We start from the raw sequence: 12,485 nt of genomic DNA, 5'->3' as shown, positions 1-12,485 counted from the left end.
TCAAGATGAATTTTAAATACTCATAAAGGTTGAAATTTATTTCTAGGTTATTTGAAAATAAGGGAGGTGGGACAAGGGAAGAAAGTGTGATGGAATGTGAAGGAAGGACCCGACAGAGGAGAGAACGGCAGGACCCTGCTCCCACATCCTGCTCCCTTGACCCAAGCTTCTCTCGAAATTCATTCCCCTTGGACTGACGATGAAGGTATTCAATAATCTGATATGATTAAGCTGGAAAATGACTTTCGGTTATGTTCCCACTCACGTTGCTCACAGAATTGTCTTGAAAAGACTGGTGGATGTTGTGGGGTGTTTGTGTGGGTGCTTTGTGTTGTTCAGTACTGACTGCCCTATTTCGTTTTGTTTTTAGAGAGAGATTTTGTTCTGATATATTGCTGTTCCTCAATATCTGAGAAGAAATTTATAGTTCAGAGAAAACAAATTTATAGCTCTGAGAGAAATATCAAAGCTTAAAAGGTTACAGACAATATTTGCTATCAGAGGGCAACGGGAATGTTGGAACTGTGGTGGCTCATTATAAAGCGCAGACAGGGAATCCACTCTCAGCCAGGTCCTTCCTGATGGAGGAGGAGATGCCCTGAGCTAAGTCGAGCTCCTGCTCCAGGCTTTGTTGTGGGCAGAGCTGGCCCCAGGAAAGCAGCAGGTCTTAGGCTTACCTGACAGCTTCTGTTTCCTGGATATAACACTGTTTCCTCTTGATTTTTGGATTTAAAATGTGAAGGCCCCACGGCGGGGGGATGACTTCACCTTTTTTCTGTTCCAGTCTAAGCTGGCCACCTCCTCCACTCCTTTACCTGTGTATCCCATGAAAAACACCTGCTGTCCCTTTCTCCCTTTCCCCAAACCCTCAAAGATTTCCATCTTTGGATAAAGCAGCAAAAAATGCTCACCTATTTTCTAAAGCAGGAGAAGAAAATTAGAAGAGGAAAAACAAAGCCCATTATTCTCTTATTATTCGAATCCCTTCTTCTTTTAGATCGCTAATTGTGTTCTTTGGGAAGTAACTGCCCTATTAAAGCAGCAATGTAAAGGTCACCAAGTTCATTTCTAAATCCCACCAATCCTTCACTGTCTGAAAGGGACAGGTCACAATGATAGCAAAGGACTTCACCCTATAAAAAGTAACATAGGGGCCATCAGAGGATCCAGGAGCCTAGCCTCATATTTATATTCTCTGGTGTTGCTTTTGCCAATACAATGAGCCCCTTCCAGATGTTTAAGATGTTTACTAGCTGCTCAGCATTTAACTTAGTCCTTACTCTGCTCTGTCTGAACCTGCAGATAGCAGCCTCTTTTATTTATTTATTTATTTATTTATTTATTTATTTTAAAGATTTTATTTATTTATTTGACAGAGAGACCCACAAGCAGGCAGAGAGGCAGGCAGAGAGAGAGAGAGAGGAGGAAGCAGGCTCCCTGCTGAGCAGAGAGCCCGATGTGGGGCTGGATCCCAGGACCCTGAGATCCTGACCTGAGTCAAGGCAGAGGCTTTAACCCACTGAGCCACCCAGGTGCCCCAAGCAGCCTCTTTTAGTGCAAGAGTGGGAGTCGAGTAACTTTTTCTTTCTCTTTCTTGAGGATGACCTACCTTTAGTATCACAGCTACACAGGAAAGCTTCGACTAGGTGACTGAGCATAAAAATACATTTCCAGGCTTCCCCTGTTCTTGCAAACTGGGTCACTATCAATCATTTTGAAGGTTAAGTTCTTCTGAATCATGTAGATGAGGTGAAACAAATTCAGCTTTTTTTTTTTTTCTTTTCCTGCTTTGAATTGAATTAAAATTGAGACCTAACTACATAAGATATGGTAAAATAATTTTTATGTCTTGGGCTCACACAATATTTCAAGAGTTCTTATATTGTTATTTTGCAGACTGAGTCAGCTTGAAAACCTACCTCTATCAGATATAATTAACATGCAAAACCTTGTTTATGAGTCTGCCCCTTAATATAGCTTTCTTCGGCTGCCTTACTCTCCCCAAAGTATAGAGACGCCAACATGACTAAGATACACTATCCACACTCCTCCTGTAGTTTACATCTGTTGAATGGTTACTAAGCTAAGTGAAAAGCATGGGGGGCAAAAGAAAGTCTTAAAAGTGACTTTGAAGAAGAACCTGATAAGTACAGCATAGCATTATACACTCTCTCTCTCTCTGCTGGAATGTTCCTTAGAAGTAATGATAAGCAAAGAAATAAGCTTAGCATTTCAGATCAGATGTAGAAGATTCAAAAATTATAAATGTAGGGCATTTTACTTTAAAAAGTATTATCTTTATCATTATTATTAATATAAGATTTCTTATCTGTAACCAATTAATGCAAATTCACTGATACATTTTTTTGTACAGCACCATAGAAATGATAAAAATATCAACTATGCTAATAAACTTGTCCAAAGTGAGAAGGTATAAAAGATTACAAGTTTCTCTATTATTTACCATTAATTGTAAGGCATAAAAGCAAGATTACCATCTGTGAATATTCCTAACATTATGCTAATAAAACAATTAAAATATTAGTAAGAACAAAATTCTAAATGGGGCTATGGTTTATTTGAATTATTACCATAGTATAATATTTGTTTTCTTTATTCAGTGGTTATCAGCCTTATAAAACTCCACAATTGGAACTTTCAATCACCATAACTGGAAGAGTTAGATAATGCCCAAGCACATTTCTATAAAATCATCCAATAAAGAATTTAAAATAGGTTAATGCATAAAAATTTATAGTAATAATTTCCTCTCCACATACTTTTCTCATGGTCCTAGCACTAGATGCAAATATACTTAATATATAATTCTAAAAAACCCTTTGCTAAAAATAGTGGTATCCGTGTTTGCCATTTACTTGTGACAGAACACAGGTTTTATATTTATGTCTATGTTTTATAAAAACATTAAAACTGTAACTCACAAGGTAGTCCCCAAAACATCTTTATTGCAATTTAAGATACCAAATAGCTAGAGTAAGTGACCATTTCTTTGCTTAAAATATTTAAAGCTATGAAACATTTCCTGCTGTAACAACTTTGAATTATTTTGTAATAGTTATAACTTGTAAAAGGACATAAAATTTTTTCCCATCCTCTATCTCTGTACTCCGGCCTAAGAAAAAATAATAAATTACACTTGCCAAATTTTGTTACATTTCTGCTTACCTTTCTATTTAATAAATGTTTCCCCATATTTTGTCTTAGATGAGTTTTTAATCTAAATATTATATATATATATTTTTTAAATGGCCATAATAACTAAGGAAGTGTATCTGAAATAATGCAATTTCAATAAACTTAACAAACATAGAAAATAGAGTAGGAAAAGGAGAGTTATATGCACATAGTAGTACATATATTTGTGTGTGTGTGTGTGTGTGTGTATTTTGATCATTTGGTTTTGAGGCAGAAGGCTATTCCAGTATCCCACATTTCATCCTATTTGTTTTATGTGTTTATGTTTACATGGGTAGTTTTATCCATGTATGTAGTTTCATAATATTATTATCTTCTTGACTTCATTCTGGATAAAGAAAAAGCAGGGTAATTTATACTTAATATTTCAATTTAAATTATCCAGGCATTTCCCTACTAGCAGAAGATTCAAAAGAAATACTAGGGCACCTAGAACTCTCAGAAATAATTAAATAAGTCAAAACAGTATGTCTACTGGTGATTTTCCCAACATGAGAAGTAAATTATAAAGGTACAGTGGTTGTGTGCCAAGATATTTTTGGTTTGTGTAACCAAAATGGAAGTTAAGCTTCATTTACGTCTCTAAAACTGCCACTTAGTCAATCTCTTTAACATATTATAGGAACAATGTGGATAGAAAAAGTCAGGACTGTATAGTTTTTTTTGTCTGTTTGTTTGTCTGTTTGTTTAAGATTTGTTTATTTATTTGACAGAGGGAACAAGTAGGCAGAGAGGCAGGCAGAGAGAGGGGGGAAGCAGGCTCCCCGCTGAGCAGAGAGCCCTATGCAGGGTTTGATCCCAGGGCCCTAGATCATGACCTGAGCTGAAAGCAGAGGCTTAACCCACTGAGGCATCTAGTCATACAGGACTGTAGTTCTTAAGTAAAAAGGAAGCAGAAAAAAAATGTAGTCAGTCTGTATACTTACAGACTATATTCCTATAATGTAGTCACTTTTTTTAACTGAAGTATAATTGAGATACATTATATTAGTTTCAGCTGTACAGCATAATAATTTGATATTTGTATACATTGTGAATTATTCACCATATTAAGTCCATTCACCATCTGTCATCATACAAATTCATAACATTTGTTTTCTTGTGATGATAACTTTTTAAGACTTTTTAGCAACTTTCAATTTTGTAATAAATGTATTGTCTAGAATCACCTGGCTGTACATTCTATCTCCATGAGTTATTTATTTTATAACTGGAAGTTTGTATCTCTTGATCTCCTTCACCCATTTTGCCCACTTCTGAATCCCCTTCCCTTTAAAGACATATTCTTATAACATAGTCACTTTACCAGTATCACTCACTTTCCTATAATCATTTATGTTCACTGTTCAAGATAAACAAATCTGGGCATTGGTTACAGAAGTAGGGGCAGATTTTATTCAGTAATCACCGTTGCAATAGGGAAGAGAGTCCAGCATGAATTGAACTCAACTTCACTGAAGGAAAAGGCAAAAAAGGTTAAAAGGTTGTGGTGTGCAAGGGGAAAAGCACCAAGGTTGAATACAGGGGCTTGGCCCATGTGACAAGCCACCTGGCTTGCTAGCTGGCACTTATCTGGGGGGAGACACAAACTTTCAGTGGTGAAACTAGGAGCATGGCTCCCGCCACTTAGGCCCTTTTCCTCCCACATGGCCAGAAGGGTCAGAATTATCTCCCTGAATGTTTCCTTGTCAAAGGGTGGGCTCTCCAGTCTTCGAAGAAACAGTACTGGGTGATAGATTTGCATCTCAAAGGTCAAAAGATGCATAATTGCAGGCTATTTAAAATAACAGTTCTCAGTGGGGGAGTTGAGGGGCCTATCTGCTTATCACCGGGCTTTGGCTGGAATGAACAGCAAACTATCCTGGTGGCACTGAACTTTCTCAGGCAAGGATTTTAGGAAAGCTGGATCATTTCAGGGGTGCGGCTTCACGCTAGTGGAATCCAGGCTAGAGTTTGGTCAAGCCTCTTAGGGCAAGGGTTTGGATGGAATCATCGTGTGTCCAGGGTTCTACAGTTGTCATTGTTAAGGAATTTTCTGGTTTTCATTTCAATTGCAGTATATATTACCCTGGGAATATAATGTACTAGCCAAAGGTTGAAATATTTGGCGGTTTCATTTCCATTTTATATTACTAAATTGATATTCAAATATACTATTTTAAAATAAGATTTGAGGGTATCTGAGGGGTGGCTCTGTCGATTAAGCTTCCGACTTTTGATTCGGGCTCAGGTCATGATCTCAGGATTGTGAGATGGAGCCCCACCCACTTCAGGCTCTGCACTGGCGTGGAGCCTGCTTAAGATTATCTCTCTCCCCCTCTGTCTCTCTCATCTCCCTTAATAAACAAACAACTAAATAAATAAAATGAGATTTGAAAACAAACCCCCATATAGATTACTTAATAATTTACTTAAAAACACTCAATGTAAACTATTTAAACATTTTGTCAGCAAATGGTGAAACTAAGTTGAACGTTCCCAGATCTACACAAACTGGTAAAATCACGTTGGTAAGACACAATCACAGGCCTATTGATAATTTGCTAGGGTGAGGAGGACTACTTGTCTTTCATCAAGCTTTATATTTCCTAATTCAGCAGGAATGTTTACCAACTAGAAAATCGATGCTATTATTGAAGTTTTCAGAAAACCACTGAGCAAAAATAATTTTTTTTTTGATGGTTGAGCCTGCCTATCTTGAGATGTGCAATGCCCAAGGGGTCTGGAGGTAGAGAGGTAACAATACTATTGGCAGAGGGCACGCAGCAGTCCAATTTTTACATGCTTCATCTGGAGACTGAATACAATGTAATATCAAGTTCCTTGAGGCTTAGATAAATGAAACAGTGTTATACACCAAAACTGGGTAGTCACCCTACCCTCCAGCTAGAGGTGTTGAGGAAGAAATTGACCTATTTCCTAAGGACCAAGAAAAACCCGAGCTCCAATGTCACTTAACATCCTTATTCAGACAGAGCTTTCTCAAGTCAAGATCAGATAAAGATACGAAGAAGAGAAAAAGAAAAAGTGGAGGGAAGGAGGGTTGGAAGGAAGGGACAGACAACAGAGGAAGACACAGAGGGATAGAGAGGAGGGAGAAAGAGAAATAAAAAATATTGTAAATTAATACAAATATCAACCTGAAGATCCAAAAGCCTTTAGCCCTGAAATGTGCTTTATAAAAATGGGAAAACATTTTTCTAAGGAAGAGTTCCATGAAACGTGGGTAAAAATTGGTGGACACAGAATAGGTTAAAATGAAAACATAATGAATGAATAAAAATGGAAATAAACATGATTCAAAAGAATTGCATAAAAAAGGAAAAGAACAAAACCAAAATAATATTTTAAATGATATAGAAGATAACTTACAATGCAAAAAAATATATATATATATATAGCAGTGTGGAGGGAAAATCTGAGAAGCAATCCTAGATTTGAGAAGATAAGGAAATAGAGGTCACTGAAGTATAGGATGTAGATTTTAGACAAATCTATGTACTTAATATATACATTAGAAAGAATGAACAGAAGTTCTATTCAAAGAAATAATGGAGGACATAATTTTTAAAATGTAAATATTTGGGGGCATCTGGGTGGCTCAGTTGGTTGAGCATCCATCTCCTAATTTCCTCTCAGGCCATGATCTTAGGGTCATGAGATCCACCCTGCACTGGACTCCACACTTAGCGTGGAGCCTGCTTAAGATTCCCTCTCTTCCCCTCTGCCTCTCTCCCCACTCTCACTCGTGTACAGGCACACGTTCTTTCTTTCTCTCTTTTGTAAGAAGCTTATAACCTTTTAGGAAAAACTAATGAAAATAAATCAATATTTCTGATATGTCAGGAAAGAAAAGGGCAATCTGCTACTATAAATTGTATCCTAAAATCCTAAATTCCACAAAGTCATTTATTTCATCTAGAAAAGAGCATCTTTGTAAAGTTTTCCTTTGATTGGGAAAACAAGAATTGTCCTTCCTTATTCAGTTTTAGTAGCAATGGAGGAGAGGGTTGAGAGAGAGCATTTGGCACAATGAAGGGACTAATTGCTGTAGAGATGAACTTTCATTTATTTTACTGTTTTGGACCCCTTCCATTCCTGAACTTGTCTAGACTGCAATTATGTTTCTGGGTTTTTCTTTAGTTACAAATCCCATATCATCTTGGCTGCTGATGACTTGCTTCGTTTTAGCCACCAATAGGTTTTCATTTACTTTTGTTTCTCCTAGAAATGCTTTGGAGCCTCTTCACTATTAAGAGATTTAGTTCTACCATTCTAATGAGGTGTCGCAAGGAAATGGAGACAAGCAAAACGTTTAGTTTATTATCTCTAAATTTTCTTGAATTGTTAACAAAATCATAACACACTTAAATATAGTTGAAGAATGGACTGTAAAATAAATCTTTATAATATGGCAGGAAAAATAAGAGTGACAGAACATATGAGAAAGGAGGAATGGTGGAAGATGTATAAGGGTGCCAACTGCTTCATTTAACTGTGCTAACCAGAAGATGTTCCAATTTGCTTGAACAAGAAACAGACTTTTAAGTGTATACGTAGGGAGAAAATTTTCCTTGAGTCTCTCGTGTTTTTGCATACCTTTGAAATAAAGGCATTATCATTACTATTAATTTTTACTTTGAACTATCTTTTCAAAGATGTTTTTGTAGAAAGCAGCCTTGGAAGATAATGTCTCCCTTTGAGCAGATTTTACTCTCTAAGATAGTAAAGATAATAATTCTCACAGAGACAAACATTGGACAGGTTTGCTGGTAGCTCCTTTCACAGAATGGGGCTTCCTCATGTCAGGCCTCCTCTTCTTTAAAAGGCCCCTCCTCCATGTCAAGGCATCATCTGATCCCCACTGTGTTACCCTATAAAAATTGCAGTTCGGGGAACAACCCAATGATGTGTCTGGAGTTATTGCTATCACATCGACTAATACATTTCCCTTTGTCTCTGGCAAAGTTTTCTATGAATTTATTGCAAGCTAACATATTAGTTTGCAAGTAAGCTAAAAATCCAGACCCTTCATATTCTTGGCACATGCTACTTAAAGATACAACAATCACCATCACTATTTAATTATATATCAGAAATTTTGAAGTGTTGGCAGTAAGTTGTAGGATATAATCTAAATTATTATATGCCTCAAGGGTGGTCAGTAGATAATGTCTCATATTTATACACACATAATACACACATAATATCATAATTATGTTACACAGTAACAGAAAAGAACAAGTAGAGGAGAAAGTGTTCAAAAGTGAGAAGTCTTCGAGTAGGAAATAAAACAGAACGTTGCGTTTCTCACTAGGAGATTTTTTTGTCTTTGTCATAAATTCTGTGACAATTAAAGCTGGAAATGTAATTCTTTTTTTTTTTTTTTTAAGATTTTATTTATTTGACAGAGAGAGATCACAAGTAGGCAGAGAGGCAGGCAGAGAGAGAGGGAAGCAGGCTCCCTGCTAAGCAGAGAGCCCGATGCAGGACTCGATCCCAGGACCCTGAGACCATGACCTGAATCAAAGACAGAGGCTTTAACCCACTGAGCCAGCCAGGCGCCCCTGGAAATATAATTCTTTAAGTATCCTGGTACAATTATCTAGAAGTGGTTAAGAGGGAACAAAAGTAAACTTATTAGGATATAGGTCTATTTCTGTCCTATATTAAATGCGAGAAGGCAGTTGTAGTAACACCTACAGAGTTTGAAGAAAAATATGAAGCCCAAGAATATAAAATTAGGATGCTTTTTCTTTCATGAATTGAAACAACAGAAAGACATTTTCAGATACAAAGAATTTTGGAGATACACCACACATATAACTTTCTTAAAAGTATTTCTTAGATATTTAGTAGACCAAAAACAGTTAATCTAAACAAAAAAAGAACAGGGATGGCAAATATGTGGTACAAAAGATCTGATAGATTGTGGTAATAATTGGCAACATGTTCCAAGATTCTTCTGGACAGTAATTCTCTCAGAAAACCATTATTAAATTGGACACATCAAAGATCATGTGAAGAAAGGGAAGTGGTGAGAGAATTCTTTCAGTAGGGCAAATGACTTAAACCTTAACAAGTTTATTTTGATTTCATATGCTTCAGTAAACAAATACGTAAGAATGGAAAGTCTCTGATCAGAGGGTTTAGGAACACAAACACACACACACACACACACACACACACAATCTAAATAAGATTACATTGTTTCAAAGCAAACTTATGCTTTATTTATTAACTCCTAGAAACCAATATCCAAGATGTTAAAGTAATGGCTTTAACATTTTATTCTGTATGAGTGATTTGGACTCTATAACTAAATGGCATGTATATCTTTCAACATCTCAGTACTTAATTTATTTAAAACATTACATATCCATCAGTTTAATTACAATTTTTGCAACAAATGAGTATGAGGGTTTTCTGGTTTACAAGTTCCATTTTTCTTATGGATCATGTTAGGTTAAGTTTGATCTTAGGTCTTAAATATTCTTCGTATCTTGCTATATAATTTGGAAGATGGAAGTTCTTTACATAACCACCATAAATATTAAAATATCTGATAATTAATACATCTTAGAGTTAAAAAAAAGAAATTATAGTAAAGTACTTTTCAAGTGAAGTGTTTAGATGGTAAATAAAACTTTCATAGAAAGATGGGGTATAAGTTTGACAGAGAAGACATTTCAATTCCAGAAAAAGAGCAAAGAACATTTTCTTCCCCTCACTTTACTTTCCAAGATCACTGGAAAGAAAATCAAGTTATTCATGTCTCCAATTTCTTCCAATTTGGTAGGGAAAGAAAATACGATTTATTAAATTTGATTTGTGGCAGTGTTTAGAATGATGATTGTGCTCTAGGACATGGGCTTAAATTTGTGGAAATTTAAAATTAATAAAAAATTTAAGGTACATGTTGCTTGAGGGGAAAAATAAATCACTTACTGTCCTTTATTGACTAGTTCGAACTTATAAATTAGTTCAGATACATGAGGAAATCTTTTCCAAAATATTTTCCTGTTTGGTTTTCAGTGATTATTATTCTGGCAGGAATAATAAGTGCAAGAATACACATTATATGTGTCTTTATGCCCTGATAATTTCCTCAAGGTACTTATGTTAACATTGGATGTTCTAAAAAGAGTGGATTGAATTAAAGTTTTTGTTTGTTTGTTTGTTTGTTTCTGTGCATTAAGGAAACACTGAGATATTTTACATATATAAGATTTTAGAATTTTGGAATAATTTTTTTAAAAGATCTTATTTATTTATTTGACAGAGAGACACACAGAGAGAGGGAACACAAGCAGGGAGAGCATGGGAGGGAGATGCAGGCTTCCTGCTGAGCAGGGAGCCAGATCCCAGGACCCTGGGATCATGACCTGAGCCTAAGGCAGCTGTTTAACGCTTAAAGACTGAGCCACCCAGGCACCCCAGAGTAAATTTTTGTATTACCAATATGAGTGCACCAATACAGGATGAAATATTTCACAGTTTATATCATGATGCTTATAAACATTTTTATTTTTTATTTTATTTTTTTAAAAGATTTTATTTATTTTTTTTGACAGACAGAGATCACAAGTAGGCAGAGAGGCAGGCAGAGAGAGAGGGGAGGAAGCAGGCTCCCTGCTGAGCAAAGAGCCCGATGCGGGGCTCAATCCCGGGATCTGGGATCATGACCTGAGCCGAAGGCAGAGGCTTTAACCCACTGAGCCACCCAGGCGCCTCTTTATAAACATTTTTAAAGTAGGCATTCTATATATATAAAAAAAATCCACTTTTGTGGATTTTTCTTAAAAAATGTTACTTTTAATAACTTCTCTTAAAAGCCAGCAATCATAAGGTTAGAATTTAAAGGACTGGAGATCAGTATAGAATTTTTATTATTTTGTTGTCTGTAGATACTTATAACACCATATGGCCCATTGATGCTAACATCTGTCACCCCGCCAAATATTGATTAAATCACTTGGAATTATGTGAAGCACATGGGGAGTTAAAGGAGATTTGATTACACCTTTATACACGTTTGATTTAAAACTGCTCTTTAATCAAGTAGAACTTAAATGAAGTAAATATTAAAACAGAGAATTTTTTCTCCCAAGAGAAAGTGTTTCTCACTCATGTGCATTTATATACAGAATTTCCTAACAAGAATTTAGGCAAATATGCAAGACATACAATTTCATTTACCTAGTTAAAGATTTTTGACATAGTTAAATATAATCTTGTTATTCTTAACTCACTTTTTTTTTTTTTTTTAAAGATTTTATTTATTTATTTGACAGAGAGACATCACAAGCAGGCAGAGAGACAGGCAGAGAGAGAGAGAGAGAGGAGGAAGCAGGCTCCCTGCAGAGCAGAGAGTCCGATGCGGGGCTCGATCCCAGGACCTTGAGATCATGACCTGAGCCGAAGGCAGCGGCTTAACCCACTGAGCCACCCAGGCGCCCCATAATCTTGTTATTCTTTATACTTGATAATTTTAATTGGCATCAAGGAAGATGATTTTTCACAGAAGTAAAGACTTCTGTTCTTGCACATAGCCTTGGAAGACTGCCTGGATTTATTTAAATTGCTCCAATTCCCAATAATTTCCAAATAAATATCATTGGCTGATAGATGCCTGCAGGTTAGGTTACATGAGATTGTCGTATGAATTATAATTCATGGGCTTACTTATCAAAGTAGTATTTTTGTATTTGCTGTGCATTTAAATGAGACAAAATATTCAGGTACTCTGATGTCCAATTATCAGTTTGAAAAGTAAAATAAAATAATTCATACTTACCACACTGGATAAGCCTTAAATCTTAAGCATCATCTATTTGTATGCATATACATTCATGCATCTTAATGCATATATATGTAACATTTAGTTTATAATAAGTGACTTTTACTGGAAATATCCTAGAAACAATAAGAAAAGTCGATTATTGGATATTTTTATGATCATTAATCTATTTACTAATAATCAGCAAGCATATCATAAATATATGTTATGGTAATATACTGTGAACCTTAATAGGGTAATATAAATATCATAGTTTTTGAAGTGAGATATCACATTTCTGGAGAAGTCATTTCTTACACTTACATTCAGCCAACATTATGATTTTTTTTTTTTTTTTTAAAGATTTTATTTATTTATTTGACAGAGAGAAATCACAAGTAGGCCGAGAGGCAGGCAGAGAGAGAGAGAGGAGGAAGCAGGCTCCCTGCCGAGCAGAGAGCCCGATGCGGGACTCGATCCCAGGACCCCA

General features: G+C 35.9%; 1 long non-coding RNA gene across 1 annotated transcript in view; it reads left to right on the top strand.

Annotated features, from left to right (window-relative positions):
* LOC132027739 (uncharacterized) overlaps nt 1-12,485 on the top strand; it is a 39,499-nt gene that overhangs the window by 17,483 nt on the left and 9,531 nt on the right. The window contains exon 2 of the long non-coding RNA XR_009407181.1: nt 47-205. This is a non-coding gene — a long non-coding RNA (uncharacterized LOC132027739). The remainder of the gene's footprint in view (nt 1-46; nt 206-12,485) is intronic.

This window comes from Mustela nigripes, chromosome 12 (genome assembly GCF_022355385.1).
Source record: "Mustela nigripes isolate SB6536 chromosome 12, MUSNIG.SB6536, whole genome shotgun sequence".
NCBI classification, from domain to species: domain Eukaryota; kingdom Metazoa; phylum Chordata; class Mammalia; order Carnivora; family Mustelidae; genus Mustela; species Mustela nigripes.
This window is presented reverse-complemented; position numbering and strand designations above follow the sequence as displayed.